At 36.1% G+C, this 17,500-nt stretch overlaps 1 protein-coding gene across 2 annotated transcripts in view; it reads right to left on the reverse strand.

The window, feature by feature from the left end:
- The window catches only part of LOC136848077 (extracellular serine/threonine protein CG31145), a 694,897-nt gene that overhangs the window by 550,854 nt on the left and 126,543 nt on the right, over nt 1–17,500 (reverse strand). The window contains exon 2 of one of the 2 annotated variants that reach the window (XM_067120255.1): nt 821–897. The exons of the other annotated variant lie outside the window; for it this stretch is intronic. The gene's annotated coding sequence lies outside the window, so the exon portion shown is untranslated. The remainder of the gene's footprint in view (nt 1–820; nt 898–17,500) is intronic. 2 annotated transcript variants of the gene reach the window in all.

Genomic DNA, 17,500 nt, shown 5'->3' on the forward strand with positions numbered 1-17,500 from the left:
ATATATATATATATATATATATATATATATATATATATATAGTGTATGTGTAAAACAACATTATACATACACGCACACACACACACACACACACACACACACACACACATATATATATATATATATATATATATATGTGTGTGTGTGTGTGTGTATATATATTAATAATCAACACACAATCACGTGTGGAGCAGAAATAAATTTCTGACTCACATCAGGATCGAACCCAGGTCTTTCAATTGAAAGGCAAGGGCGCTGCCCACTTGCCTTTCAATTGAAAGACCTGGGTCGATCCTGATGTGAGTCAGAAATTTATTTCTGTTCCACACGTGATTGTGTGTTGATTATTTCTCTCTTATTCACTCAGAAGGGATAATTCGAATGAAATGCTGTAAATTGGGTCATTGCTGAGTCGGGAAGTTGGGGAAAACTCGCTGGTATGCAAGCAGTTAGATTGCCCAGGTAATTCCTTGGGTGCAGTTGCTCTCAGGTTCCAACTTCTTTTAGACTCGTATGGCCTAGTGGGCAGCGCCCTTGCCTTTCACTTGAAAGACCTGGGTTCGATCCTGATGTGAGTCAGAAATTTACTTATATATATACACACACACATATATATATTATATATGTATAGTCCATGTATACAACAACACTAAATAAGTCAGAACGAATAATCTCTCGAAGACAGTTTTCCCCTTTGAACCCCTAATCTGAAAAGCCTCAAAGATCACAAGAAGCCGAGAAGAGAAGAGAAGAGAAAAGAATAAGATTAAACACCAGACTCAAAGAATATTATACAACAGACTGAGAGGAGATTACACACCAGACTCCGATGGAGTGAAAAGTCAATATTCGCTCGCCCGGCGATGTTTGTTTTTCGCATTCGCCGCTCTCGCTTACCTGAAACAAACAAACAAACACAAAATTAAATGTTAATCACAAGGAATGATGTTTACTTCGGTGTAAAGTAAGCACACAGTCACAGCATGTGAAGTTTTTGCAAATGAAGCCCTGTGGGGAACCATAAACGTCGCGAAAGGATACAATGTGACCGGTTCGCGGTAATTAATATTTTTGATAAAATACACACTTAAACACACACACATATTTATACTTGTAAATATATATATATATATATATATATATATATATATATATATGTATATATATATATATATATATATATATATATATATATATTTATAAATAAATATATCTGTATGTATTTATTATACACACCCACGCACACACACACACACACACACACACACACACACACACACATATATATATATATATATATATATATATATATATATAATATATAAATATATATATATATATAACATATATATAATATAAATATATATATATAAATATATATATATATATATATATATATATATATATATATATATATATATATATATATATATATATATATATACACACACACACATAATCATCACAAGATCATTAAAAACTGGTGCTCTTTACGCGTAATTTTTCTGTGGAATTCTGGTCCTTCATTAAATCCAAGATACACATGGGAATTAATTCAATAACCTTAGAACTCAAATAGCTTCCATCGCACCTATCCTCTAGACTTTATTAGCGTGAGCAACAAACACTAACCCAAAATTCATTCTTGCTTCAACAGCTTTCACAACTGTCTTCGTAAAATAATGGTCTCGGGAATAAACACGACATGTATATTTTTTCAGCCTTAACCTACTTACCCTAACAGGGTTTGTTTCTGAGAAAAGACAAGCAATAATCACCAAGAAAATTTCCACAACATAAGGGGCTCCATACACCTACGCAGAAAAAGCCACTTAATTGAACACTGTAAGTCCTGCTTCCCTCATCCTTGCCGAGACTTCCAAATTACCCACTCTTCTCATCAACATAATATCAATTCTCTTGTCATTCCAACTGGCCACATTATCTCAATACACTCTGATCCATCTTCTCACATACGATAACGTTTTACTGATCCTTCTGAACAACTTTCAAACTTTCGCCTCTTATACGCTACATACATTACGCAAATAATATATATATATATATATATATATATATATATATATATATATATATATATATATATATATATATATATATACATACACATATATATATACACGTATATATTTACATATGTATATATAAATCACACACGTGTGTATGTATTATGTAAGTATGTATGCATATATGTGTTTGTAAAGGTGTGCGTTCATACAGCGGTGAACAGGTCATAAATTCACGCATGAAAAACCTGTTGAAAACAAGTAAACGACCGTAAATGGAGAAGAATTTTGATCAATATGCCACTGACTTGTACATAACCTGTTTGGGATGTATACGCAATAAGCTGCCGAGATGTGTTAATGACTTGTTTTACTGCTGTGTGGACGCAACCGAAGACTCCTCAGTGAAACATTCCTCTCAGAGCTACAAGTTACATTTACAAACAGAACACACATACACACACTTTATACCTAAACTATATAAGTTGGTGAAAATAGTCCGAATAAAGAAGAATTCAAGCAAAAGCCTACATAGCCTTTGACATTAGGTGGAAGTATACAGACATAAATCTCATTTCAAATTACATGGGATTTTGAAAGTCAACAGAAAAGCTTGATAAACATACCATTTATCACATAACGCATTTGTTCAGAGATACATCAAATGATTTTTCACAATGCAATTAACCGTATTACAGCAGATGTTAATCCCTTGTGCATTTTCATCTCGCCTTTGTTCCCGCAATAAAAGAGAACTAAATCCGCTGCTCCTTTTTCTAATTCATCTGTTGCAGAACTGCGTGTTTTCATAAAAAACACAGTAAATGATGGCCTTTTGAAAGAGACCCTTCCCAAGATAACAATGAAATTAAAGACTTTTCTACACAATCATTAAATGGAAAATATTATATTTCACATAATGAAAAAAAATATATCTTTGCCAAATAGCTTTAAATAATTAGTTAATAAAAGGCACCCTGCACAAAATACAAAATAATATTAATAAATAAATGATGGGGTTTAGCTGAGATTTATGAAACAATGATTTGCGTATGCTAATCCTGAAAAACTGCTATTTTTCATATAACTCAAAACTATCAACGCGATAAAAATACTTGATAGAAAAAATGAACAAAACATTTTTGTAGGGAATTATAAAAACTATAAAAAACTAAATGCAGCGGCTATCTATAACAACTATCTATAAAAACTATATTCAGCGGCTCAGTACTTTCAGGAAATAAGATTAACATTGACACTAAAAAAAAATACTTTTTCGAGAGAAAAAGAGGAATACAGGGGAAAAAAGTATATGAAGCGAATTACGAAACATCAATTTGTGCCTGATACATCAAAAGCGGGTATTTATAAGCGTAAATATTCATTGTAAACTACAAGCTCCCATACTTGATTACGTGATGGCAAACGAATCAATAGGACTTTATTGCGTTAACTGATAACTACTTTGAATTATTAATGGATGAGAACACCGTGGAATGAACAGGAAATGACTCGGCTAAAAATATCACATTAATTAAAAGATACGGCGGCGTTTTTTTTTATGTTATTGATTTGATTTTCCATTCTTTTTTTACTGTCCTTCATTTGCACCCCTTGTCCTTTTTTCCTAAAGAAAGCTCTCTCTCTCTCTCTCTCTCAATACAAAGCGGAAAACATATTTGTTGTTTTGGAGTCCTAATCATCGGGAAGTCAACTTCACGTATTTGTTCTGTGTCAGTATTTCTTCTTGAAAACGCTTTCATCTTTGCAGTTAATCACAGTGCGAAATTTTAATCAGTTATTTTGACCATACATGGATAGTGATTTTTCCAGAATTTTCCCACGAGTGTCAGATTTAAAAAAATTATATACACACACACACATATATATATATATATATATATATACAGTATATATATATATATATATATATATATATATATATATATATATATATATATATATAATGGGCTTTCATTGGTCAATTAGTTACCAGCCTAGCCTCCACCAGATCCATATAAGTATATATACACATATATATAAATATATGAGTGTGTGATTCCAGTGGCCAATTCTGACTGATCTGAGGTTTTGTGGTCAGGTGTGAGCTACGATGAATCACGCTAGAGCCCTAGACAAGTGAGGCAGTGAATTTTCTGTTGGGTTGGACATAAATCTGAAAACTTTGGCAACCTTGACCTTGACTCACAACTGGCCCCAAACACTAATCACAGGCCTGGTAGTTGTAAGGTAGTCACCCATGAGGAAATCTCCAGCATGAGGGATAAAAGAAAAAACGGAGAAAGACCAATATAAGAAACACGTTGGTCAGGAGGAAGTGCAATTCCTATGAAGTGTAAAAATGTTAACAATATTGTCTGGATTACTCCAAATACTGCTGAGTACAATATATATATATATATATATATATATATATATATATATATATATATATATATATATATATATATATATATATATATAATATATATATATATATATATATATATATATATATATATATATATATATATATATATATATATATATATATATATATATATATATATATATATATATATATATGAGCTATCTAGAAACCAGCATGTCTCTAGTTTGCTATCAAGATTTACTATGTCTGCACAGTCTAATATAAAAAAAGAACCATCAAGTACCTGAGACCTGTTCTAGAAACCCCCTACGTACATTTCTAGAAACCTTCAAGCGTCACTCCTTATCAAAAACTCGACGAATGAGCCAATCACCTACATAAATATTGTTTCTGGCATTAACTCACAACTGAGCTGACTCCTAACGAGGCTCTTTGGCTCAGAAGGCTTTTATTACTTGGAAAACTACCTACTGATGAATATGGCTCTTTGCACTTTCAGTTTCAACAAGGTTTGTTTTGATAGGCACGACACTGGTATTTTGCAGATCAATAAAAAAAAAGGCTGACAATGAAGTAAGGGCACAGAACTGGTTCCTTAAGGGATCCTGAAAACAATACTGAATGCTTCAAAGACTAAAGAAAAAAATATGTATATAGGATGTTGGCATGAAATATGGACGCTTAGTTGTGCATTTCTAAATACACAGCATTCGGGCAATTCATTATATACTTCAAAACACGAAGAGAATACACTGAGATGGGATTGACAAGAGATGTATGAAGCAAAAAAAAAAAAAAAAAAAAAAAAAAAAAAAGCAAAATATTACAATTTTGTGTTCATATTGATGATTAGCGGTCAGAAATATGTCATTACACTCACTTTTAAGACTGTGGGCACATCACTAACTACTTTGAAGACAAAACTGTCAGTGAAACAGTGTACAAGAGTGGAATGGATTTTGGGATATATGAACTCTCTGAGTGCTTTACATATGTACGAGTTACTCTGCTGTTTTATAAGACAACCCCGAGGGTTCTCCTTCGTAAAAACTGAAAGAAAAAAAAATTTTAATAATAAAATACAAAGACAGATAGAAGGCAAAGACATGAGTAGCGTCACAACGTCACAAAAAAAAATAAAATAAAAAATAATGCCCAACGCGACAAAGAGTGGGAAACCCTGCAACAATCGTGTCAGGCTGTAAAAATGAAAAATAAATTCTCTTCGCCCAAAAAATTGTGAAACAATGTTTTCTTTTTATCACGCTAAACATAGGAGAGCATCAGCTGTCAGATGAAAACTTAATGAAGTGATGGTCTGCCATGGTGGCTGTGTGAGCAAGGGGGGAGGGACCATGAAGGGAGGGAAGCACAGACAGCGATGGGGGGGGGGGAGTTGGGGGTGGATGTGAAGGGATTTGCCGGAGTTAAAGAACAGCTAAAAAAATTCTTTGAGGAAAAAAATCAGCTTCCGCAAATGACATATTTCCCTGCTCTCTCTCTCTCTCTCTTGTTTGTTCGCTCTGTCGTGGATCGTATGATCAGTGAGGTGACGTAATGTTGAGCCAGGTCAGCGTTTGGACGGTGACCAGCAAGATATGCCAGGACCGTTAGCACATACTCCCTTTGAATATCCGTGAGGCTTGCAACTTCATCCAGAAGCACCTCCTTTCTCAAACGAACGAACTTTTCCACAATGAATCAATGTAGTGTGGAAAACTAATAAACAGTGATTTCTTTCCTCACCATACTTGTCTCGTGATGAGAGTGAATGTATGCCTGGATGTGAACTGATGTTTACTTTATTGCTCAATTCAAATTCCAATGTCGTTTTCAAGATCTTTCTTAGGTTACAATGTCCAAATTCTAATAATCGTAAGATCTCGTAATCTTCAGTTAATCGAGCTGCCATTATATTTTTTCGACCTGTCCTTCGATGAGGGGAAACGAAAATACCCAAAGCTATAATATCTGTCATAATATTCCACTCTCATAATAAATGGCCAATATTTGATAAACGCATAAAAGTTCCGAATGTTAATGGGAAATGAACAATATACACTTTAATAATCACGAGTAAGACGATATCATTCAAAAACCACCGCGCCTTCTGCAATCTAATCTTTCGTGAAAGCAAAGAAGAATGTGTATAAAAAATCGATAAAAAACAAACTACTCATCTTTCTGTTTCAGCATTGCTGGTGACACAATAAATCCTTGAAGAATTTATTATATCCTGTCTTCTGCTTTTTTAGGATGTAATAAATCCTGTAGGATTTATCGTATCCTCTCTCCTGGTATTTACTTTCTTTATCTGTCCTATGTTCATCACCATCATCATCACCTCCAAAGGGCCTACGTGGAAATCTGTCAATCATATCTTTCCCAAATCTCCAGTCCACTCCAGCTTTAATTTTCACAGTTCTCATCCAAGTTAATCTAGTTCTTCTATGTCTTCTGGTGACCAACAGAGCCCAACTGACTAAATCACGTGCTATTCTCCACAAGGACTAAGCAAAAGCAATGTGCTACGTATCTCCAATTCATCATCATATCATCTACATATGGAACTCCCTGTAATTTCGCTCATGGTACAATTAATAACTGTCCTGTCATCTCACTCCAAGTCGTACTAGACGGACGTGAGTATAATCTTCCTTCCCTATGCAATTTCGATCTATCTGAATTCCGAGTCTTCTTCAGACTGCCCAGTGTTTGATATACCTTTATTGACCCTTCAGTAAATTCTAACCCGAGAGAAATTCCCAGGTTAAATAAAGGTAAAAGGCTGCCCGTTCTTTGACCTTTGCACTGAAATCTACATAACGAATGAATGAACATTTGCATAAGTACATATGACAATTATTAAAAATAAATTATAAACCTACACATATAAAAAACAATGCAACAGATTTAAGAGAGGCCATCACGAAATTAATTAATTATAAAAAAAATATTTTTGACACATCCAAGAAAAACTGAAGACAGATATAAGTGCCCCTGTGGTCAACCATTAAAAGAGAAAGACATATTAGCTAAAAGGGGAGGGAAGGGTGAAAGAGAGGGGTTGGGATGCTGATAACTGCATCTATGAGGAATAATCAGAAGAGGAAAGCTCCTTTAAAACCCACCGAAGGTATAAGGTATTGAGGAAAGGGGAAGAAGGGGAGGGGGGTTATCAAGAGAGGGAAGTGGGGAGGGAGGGAGAGGACGGGATGATATCCCAACGTTATTATCTTTGGAGTAACATTAGAATTTCTAATGGCAAGATATCTTAAAATCTTTTCTCCGTATTCTGGAAATCCAGGTTCCCTATAGGAAAGGGGACTTTTATAATATGTCTTATGACTCCACCGGCAAAACTCGGATTAATATGGATATCCCACAAAATAGAGAGAGAGAGAGAGAGAGAGAGAGAGAGAGAGAGAGAGAGAGAGAGAGAGAGAGAGAGAGAGAGAGCACCATTTACACGGTAATTCTATCGCCGCAAGCAAAAACATAAGGTAAGGTAATCTATGTAGTTTGCAAGTTCGCCAAACTTAATTAAAATTTTCAACATATACAAATTAAATATAGAAGCATCTACACATCTGCACAGACTCGAAACTTCAGCTACAAGAACATTCCTCGTCAAACATAAAGGGGTACGTGTACGGAGGAAGAGTGCGTTTCGGGCGCTTCTTGTTTAATTAGGGCGAAGAGATCTCTTTACTTCACACAAGCCCACATAAATTAAATCCGAGAAATGTGATTTTATACGTATTGTACAACATACATTTGCAAACATACATACACATACAAGCATACATACATACACACACACACATACACACATATATATGCGTGTGTAGATATATAAATTATATATATATATATATATATATATATATATATATATATATATATATATATATATATATAATATATATATATATAAGAATAAATTGACTTAAACATGGGAATTTTCCAGATAAAAATTTCGAGGTGATTTTTGAATACTTTTCAAAAAAATGTTCCCGCCAAAGTTTAAAAACAAGAAAATGACAACCATTTGCTTCCAACATTTACGGTTATTGGAAGCCTTGTTAAGAAAAACAAATAGTAAAGACAAAACTGAAAAGGCCAGGCCAATTTCGATAGTCTTTGGATTTATGTGACACTTTCGTCTCCTAAATGAGAAAAGTAAGGAATGCGTCAGAAATAACTGTAACTCTGTTTGGCATCGAATACAATAACAAAATTACGGATAAATACTGTTTAAAAGCACTGGGCCAACCATGAAAGTTAAAATTAATGGCGTTATTTCCACTTTTAGAACAGCATTCATACATACAATACAGATAATATTCATAAAAATATGGCCGTGATAACTGCGTAAATACCTAAGGAGCGGAGAGCATGAGCAGGCTGAATACGAGGAGAGCCTTTACTGATAATGTAATAAAACTACCTTGCGCAGTCTGGTAACCTCCAGGAAGTGCGGTCCCGTTCTCTCGCAGGGACTGAATATTGAATTGTCTTTCGCAAAACCGGGAGATAAACAGAATCAAATGTCAACAACGTCGTACAAAAAGCCTAAGGATATTCCAAAATGTTTCACTTCGACCTGAGGACGAGCAGAAAGAGGTTTGAAACGTCGAAAGGACGAGAATATCTGAATGTACGAACATCTACGATTATCAAGAGCTCGGGGATTCTATGAACATAAAAATCCACACGATCATTATGGATTGTAGAGTATTTCTATACTTCAGAATACACACGAGTTTGAGGAATGCCGAGCTTCTCTGAAAGTTCAGCTACTAAAGAATTCTGTGAGCTCAGTGAATCTCTGACGTGGAAAGAAATATAACTTTTAGAAGATTTGAAAGAATCGGCGCTACAAAAGTAGCAGGAGTGAGCTCACTGCACGTTTTTGCAAATATTAAGAGATGAACTATAACCAAGGCGGCTATTAGCAATCCATTATTGTGTGTGTGTGTGTGTGTGTGTGTGTGTGTGTGAGAGAGAGAGAGAGAGAGAGAGAGAGAGAGAGAGAGAGAGAGAGAGAGAGAGAGCAAACCAAGCGATGTGTAAACAATGAAAGTGAACGAACTGAGCTTTTGTATAGTTATTAAGACATGAAATGTCTTAAAAGAGAGAGAGAGAGAGAGAGAGAGAGAGAGAATTTGAATGCAACAGCAAACAATTGATATCTTCGCTGCACTGGGCGTCGTTTATATATGGATGCTTCTCTCTCTCTCTCTCTCTCTCTTCTCTCTCTCTCTCTCTCTCTCTCTCTCTCTCATTTGGAGCCCCTTTTCTTTTGTCTTTCTGAATAGATATCACACAATGGCAACTCTCGCTGCCTTTGTAGTGAGGATTTGTGTGTTTATTCTTAATAAAACATAAAAGTTAATCCTTGAACAGAGGTTTCGATACAGAATAATTAAACTTAAGAGAACTTTGTAAACGACGGAAAAATGCACGAAGTATTTCCAGAATTTCACGATGATCTCTAATACGACAGAGAGAGAGAGAGAGAGAGAGAGAGAGAGAGAGAGAGAGAGAGAGAGAGAGAGAGAGAGAGAGAGAGAGAGAGGGAGTTGGCTTGAAAGTTTATAAGTAGGTTTTCATAAGGTTTTTATCAAGAATTTAGGCATTATGTAGAGTGTAACAAAATTAGCACACAATCAGCTTCTAGTACCCACACAAATTTGCTACATACATGGGATCTTGTCTTTACCTCATTTTCTTTGTGTGTGTGTGTGTGTGTGTGTGTGTGTGTGTGTGTGTGTGTGTGTGTGTAAAATATAATACTGCACTTACGGGCTGCCTAAAAGGAAGAGCCCGTGACAGCTCAAGGCTGGCTTAATCGTCAACGAATGTACGTTATACTGTTCTTACATAGCAACGGAGCTCCATTCCAAACCAACCTTTAAAAAAAAAGGGGGCGAGGGGGGCAACAGCGACTAACTCCACACCGCTTCACTCCGAAGTCAACTTTAAGGTTTCCCGCTCGATCTTACCGACAGTTGTGCACATTTCCGAAGGTGCGTATGACGAAAATGTCCCAGTCTGCAGGTAATGGAGAACACTGCGAAAGCCGCCACAAAGCTTTTATCCATCGAACCGGATATCGAGGGATGCCAGGCAGTTCTCACCGGTCCTTGGAGTCTGGCCGGATGTGGCCTCCTGATTGCGCAACCGCCCCCGGCCTTTTCAGTAAAGGATTGTCTTCGTTCACCGATTTCTTCACTTCAGAAGCAATCAAATGAGGATGAGGGTTTTTTTTTATTTCTCAGAGATCACGTTCAATTCAGGACATGATACCTACTGAATCAAATGCCTCGATATTCTGTGCTATCTTATTTTGTAATGAAGAGGATCAACGTTGAACGACTTGGTTACACAAATGTGTCTTCTAAGCTTGCATTAAACCACTGAATTGTATATTAGCTCTACTTCAAAATAATGATAAAAGTCTGTATGTTTATACGGTCATGAAAAAAACATATGCTACAAAATGACAGTCATACTGTCTTCGACAGCAACACTGAATACACTTTAACTGCTAGCCATTCACCGTAATACTGGTGATCTCTGGGAACTGATACAATCAGATTTCTACGCATTCATATGCCACACACAATAAATTCCCTGTGTTCTGGCCAACTTCATTTAACAGAAAGAAAGATCGCAGTTCCTCGTCGGCCAGGAGCGTGTCGTACTTTAGTTGGCAAAATCCAGTTCAGAAATGATTTCGGCGTAGCAGTAGCTTGTGAGCTGACTACAACAGGCTGAATACGGAAAGCAGATTGAGAAAATGAACAGGCTGAAAGACAATAAGACAATTACAACTAATATAACGGGAAGAAAAACTCTCTTTACATAATGCACTAATGTCATCACTTTAGAAGGAAGTCCATTAACATACTTTTCGTACAGTGACTAAACAGCTTTCAAGCTTGCAAGCAAGCCGCGGTTTCTTCACCCAAACACAATGGCTTCGAAGGAATTATCTAAGGTAGGTCGATCAGCAGGCAAGCATAAGAGCGCATGCTTTCACAATGGGGAACTTTTCGCCTAACCGGATCCGGGTCAAGAATTGCGGCCAAAATCCAACGGATCCTTCATTCATATGAAACCGACTTGTCAGAAATTTATTTATATTAAAATTCAGCAATGTGTTTTTGTGTAGTTATGACCGTAGGGAAATGGGCAATAATACAAACACTAGAGTAAAAAATACTAATTCATTCATTTTCCTATTTAATAGCATTTCTAGTTTTTACCATTGCATACTACATAATTATATTTTTAAAATTTTGTCCAGCTTTTCTATTCCTATTATCGTAATTCATTTGAACGGGAGTATACGATTGCAAATATGATTTGCGCTGTTCCATCATGAAAAATTTCACCAAGAATATTTTCTCTCTTTTATTATATGTAATGAGTTACTTTAGCAACTACTGTAATTTTTCTACTTCAACAGTAACCACAGTCGTAACTACAGTTTGTAAAATTAAATCAATTATTCGTTCGATTCAATTTCAACTTAGCATCGCTAACATGTTTCCAGAAATGTAAATCGAGAGAATAGGTAACGACTGACAAGAGCAATCATTAATGCATAAGCTCAAATGATGAAAGCACAGCATGAACCCTTACAAATGGGAAATCCGCGTTCTTTCCAAAACTTCGCTTGCAGAACCAACAAAAAAGTAGGCGAACCACATGCCAGCTATAATACTCAACTTGTGTGAGAGAGAGAGAGAGAGAGAGAGAGAGAGAGAGAGAGAGAGAGAGAGAGAGAGAGAGAGAGAGAGAGAGAGAACTGGTGAACTGTTCCGCCTCAGTGAACATGAGGATTACGGGGTAGATGCCTTCCCTCATATTATGACAGTTTATATTTAAGGGGTACGGATTACAAAATTCTGTTGTTCTATTTTCCCTCAATCTCAGTACCCAGTGTTTTTTGTAGAGGTGGCGAAAACATATAACTGAGTGGCCTGCACCAACCATAATCGTCGGAAACGCATACAACACAAGTCGAGCGACCGTCAGGCACACATTTCTCAGCTTAGTCTACCGAGGCAGGCTGGGCTTATGGAAACGTGCATAAGTCCCTCCTTCCTCGCTGGAAATCAAAACCCTGGACTTCCAGTCTATCAGCCAAGAGTGCTACCACTGCAGTAAGGGAGAGAGAGAGAGAGAGAGAGAGAGAGAGAGAGAGAGAGAGAGAGAGAGAGAGAGAGAGAGAACGCTCTCCTTACGTTCTCGTCACTAAAGGTAAACTCAAAACATTCTTTTTAGTCACACTTCATTGATCTGACGTCTGTGATTTTATTTGTCTGCAGTTGAAAGAGAGGAATGCGTTCTTTTTCCCCCATTTACAAAAGCTCTCTCGACTTTGATTGAACATAACAGGCACAACAAGCGAGAAGGACGGTTCCAAGGTGTGTGTGTGTGTGTGTGTGTGTGTGTGTGTGTGTGTGTGTGTGTGTTGGGTTGGTGGAAAGGTCGAGAGAATCTCAACTGCGGAGGTAAGAAAACGAGAAGGGGGAAAGAGGTTCCGCACGACGCTAGTGTAACAGAAGAGAGAGAGAGAGAGAGAGAGAGAGAGAGAGAGAGAGAGAGAGAGAGAGAGAGAGAGAGAGACTTACACACATATGCACACACAATTTTCTCAGACTTGGCTGAGAAAGTGAAATTTAACTGATCTACAAATAAAACTACATGGAGAGAGAGATTCCACTTTATGCATCAAACGAGAGAGAGAGAGAGAGAGAGAGAGAGAGAGAGAGAGAGAGAGAGAGAGAGTAGTTATAACCGGTAGGGACGAGTGTAAGAAAGACGGAAGACGGAAAAAAGAAACTGCAGAAGCAAAAGTGCAAGCTTCTTATGGCCAAGCGAGATGCTAACGACGTGTGACCTTTAATCGGTGACCTAATTTCTCGGAGCACAAAGGGCAAACAGGATTCGATCCAATAATGATTTCAGAACGACGATACGGAAAAAGTTAACCCCACAACAGTGTGGATCTTAGAGAAATATTTGGAAATAACAAGAGAGAGTTTCCTACAATAATGTCCATGTAGAAAATGACTTACTTATTAAAAACAAATAATGAGCATTGCTGGCTAAGTTCTCTTAACGAGTATACACAAACAGGGGAAGGACTGACTGACACACACACACATATATATCCAATTCACGCTACTTTGGGAATATCCCCGTTAGGGAATTATCACCGAAGGGGAATTATAAGTGATAAATGGATCGGTACCGCCGGGTATATGGCTCAGTGGGTAGACCGTCGACTGGAGTCGTTGGAAGGTAATGTGTCGAGGGATCGAGACCAGGCGGTACTGCTCTTTTTATCACTTATAACTCCCCTTCGGTGATAATTCCCCATCGGGGATATTCCCGAAGTAGCGTGAATTGGGTATTAAACGACATTTGTATCTTCATGATTGTAAATAAATCACGGTGTGATAAAATTTCATATATATATATATATATATATATATATATATATATATATATATATATATATATATACATATTGTACAGAGAGAGAGAGAGAGAGAGAGAGAGAGAGAGAGAGAGAGAGAGAGAGAGAGAGAGAGAGAGAGAGAGAGAATATCTACCCGCACCTTCAGTACCGTTGAAAACAAATAAAAAAGTTGAACCACTTGTAATTTACGTATCTATAATCACATTTGAAGATACGAGTAACTGCTCCATTCTCTTACTGTTATTATACCCAGAAGGTCAACTACCTGAAGCCTACTCGAAGTAGGGAGAAAGCAGATAGCAGGGCACGAGTGCATTCGGCTATCTGAGAGCGGCACGCTGGAAACTCTGGGTATAGAAAGTGGTCATGAAGACTTTCTCTCCATTCCCAGTACACGCACATATAAATTTATGTAAAATATACAACACTAAAAATAAACTTAAATGATGAAGCTCAAGTCTGAAGCGAACAAATAAAAATTTATCAAACAAGAAATAGCGGGAATCAGACGCGTTCATTACAGAATGAGAACCGAAAGGCAGAAGAAACTAGCAAAGGAAAAAAAAAATGAACCAGCATTCGATCAGCAAAATGCAAGACGCAAGAATTTTATGAGCAACACACTTCGCCAAGGCACTGGAAGACAAAAGAAAGAGCAGGCAGATGTTGCAAAGGTCACTTCAGAAAGGCAAAGTGGCATTTATGGGGAGGGTATCATATTTTTTCTTACAGGGGCGACTTCTGTCACCAATATTTTGATCTCTAATCGTTATTACCCACCGCTAAAAAAAAAGGCTTGGCTGAATAACTACAGAATTATGAATATAATTTGAATTGGACAACTCCAGTAACACACTTTGCTTATTAAGCATTGTAACTTCCTGGGTCTACATACTATATTGCAAATTATTTTCTAACCTTAATAAAGTCATCGTAATATGTACAATAATAAAATTTCATGAACACTATAACCTCCTGCCAAAGAGCCGTTTTCATTAACTACAATGGCTTTATCGGTTTCATGGCAATAGTGTTCTTTCAATAGGGTGCTTCTATAACAGTGTTGTTTTTGGAGAAATTTATGGACAAACGAACATTCGCTTCTTTTGAGCAATAACATCAATACCAAATTAGGTTTAAATGCTGGGTCACGAGTTAAGAAAGAGAAACCAGTTCAGAAGCTGCTTATTTCCTTTGTATTTTTCAATAAAACCGTCAAGTTAGCTGTAACGGCAACCATCTAAGAAAGAACACTACATGACTGGGATGTGTGAGAGAGAGAGAGAGAGAGAGAGAGAGAGAGAGAGAGAGAGAGAGAGAGAGAGAGAGAGAGAGCAAATTCACTAAATTCATTGGATTTAAACAAGGTACTGCACAACACCTGTCAAGGCAATCTGCCCGTAATAACACGGTTATGAAATCCCACCACCTTAAGAACAGATTAATTGAGAAAATACCACTGAAATCCTCAAGAATTGAAATCCAAGAACAACACACCAAAGGAAAGTTTCTGAGGTACTCGAGCTGAGATAAGACGGTAAATATGAATACACTGAACGGTGTAATAAAGACAAAGACGAGGACAGCAAATTACACGGGATGCTGAGAAAGTGGAAACGGTAATGAAAGTTTAGATAATGAAGTGATTATAATGAATAAGAGACAAGGTCGGTGGTGGTGGTGGTGGTGGTGGTGGTGGGGGGGAGGAGGACGTGCGAGAAGGCGGGTACCGAAGTTAAAGAAATGCTAGAAGTAATCACAAGACGAGGGAAAAGAAAAAGGAATAAGAAATAGATAAAATAAAAGGAAGCAGAAAATCATGGATAAGGGTGACGGAAGTTCATGAAAGTTTCAAAGAACGAATCTGGAGAATAAGAAAAGGACACCAAATAATAAAGACCAAGAACAACATAAAGGAAAAACGATGAAGAAAAAGGGGGAAAATGAACTATAAATAGGAAAGATTGCACTAAGAAGAACAAAAATAGAAGGAAGAAAATTAATGAGAAAAAGCAGAAGAAATAGAAAGGATATAAGAAAAGATGACGAGAGACAATTTAAGAAAAGAAGAATAAGAAATGGCGTGTCGTAGTAGCTTCCTGATTAGAGCAAATGCACTACTACGGCTAATAATAATAATAATAATAATAATAATAATAATAATAATAATAATAATAATAATAATAATCGTCACCTTAATAACATAAAATATGTATCAATATTTTATTTTTTTATATAGATGGGTTAGCAAGATTTACTTTTTGCGATAAGTTACGATTTCATGCTACGATACTCTTTATTGTTACATTAAACAAAAAGTTAAATTAATGAGTTAAAGTTAACTGGAACCCATAATGCAATTTAAGTAATAGGAAAAATGCAGGTGAGATAAATGTATAAAACACACTGGCTTTCCTATGATATATAGTCCATTGTTATTTCTGTTAGTTATTGAGGAATTAAATAAGGATAAACGTGACAACATTTGTATCATTTTGACCGGGAACTCCCTCACCGATCATTTTCTTTGATTTGATGTATTGAAAGTCAGTTTTGGTGCAACATTGCGGATTTTGGATGAAGATGAATAGTTGTACTTCATCATGAGTTCGAGAAAGTAAAACGGCAAAAAATGAAAAAAAGTCAGCATGACGATTTGAAGCTGGACGAAACCCAATATTTCTCAGCTCTGTTGTAAAAATATTATTCGCAAAAACAGATAACAGATTTATATAACTTCTTACACAACTCAAAACTACTACAATAAATTGCCTTTCCATAGTAAAGAGTTTATAGTTATTTATTTCAGTTAATGTGCAAGTCAAGCATATTATCGTCATTTCTGATGAAATAGGTAAAAGCATAATAATAATAATAATAATAATAATAATAATAATAATAATAATAATAATAATAATAATAATAAATTGTTGCAAAACAATGATGTATACCAATAACAATGTTACATATGGAAACATCACTAACGATGATCATAATAACATCGTACCAAAACTGATGATGATAATAATAATGATTTACCATCCTCACTAGCATCATCGTGGGAATAACCATATCGGGAACAACAACAACAATCACACATAATGACGACGGTAATAATCCTAATGATGATGCCGGGAACTGAAACGATAATGCCGGGAAAAACAAGCGACAAATACAAACACTATTCAACATGCAACGTAGACAATAAATCTTCACTATCAAAGTTTTGGTATAAAGTTTTCCTATTGGTTTCTTGAAGGACCGAACTTATTTTCGTTAAGAGCGCCGTCATAATAATTCGCCGTAAAATCATCGTAAATTTCTGTTGTAATAAAGATACCACACTATCTTTCAAATTTATGGACGATTCAGCCACTATGTCCGTGCTTTCGCTGGTGTTGTCCGTCACGCACGCGCATGAAGCATGAACATTCTTTACACATCGCATGTGCATACTTCCTTTACATATCAAATACGCACAAACATCGTATCTTCAAACTAGGTTTACGCATCTCGTACCCATTAACACACCATAGACATGACATATATATATATATATATATATATATATATATATAT

The sequence above is a fragment of the Macrobrachium rosenbergii genome, chromosome 18 (genome assembly GCF_040412425.1).
Source record: "Macrobrachium rosenbergii isolate ZJJX-2024 chromosome 18, ASM4041242v1, whole genome shotgun sequence".
Lineage (NCBI taxonomy): Eukaryota > Metazoa > Arthropoda > Malacostraca > Decapoda > Palaemonidae > Macrobrachium > Macrobrachium rosenbergii.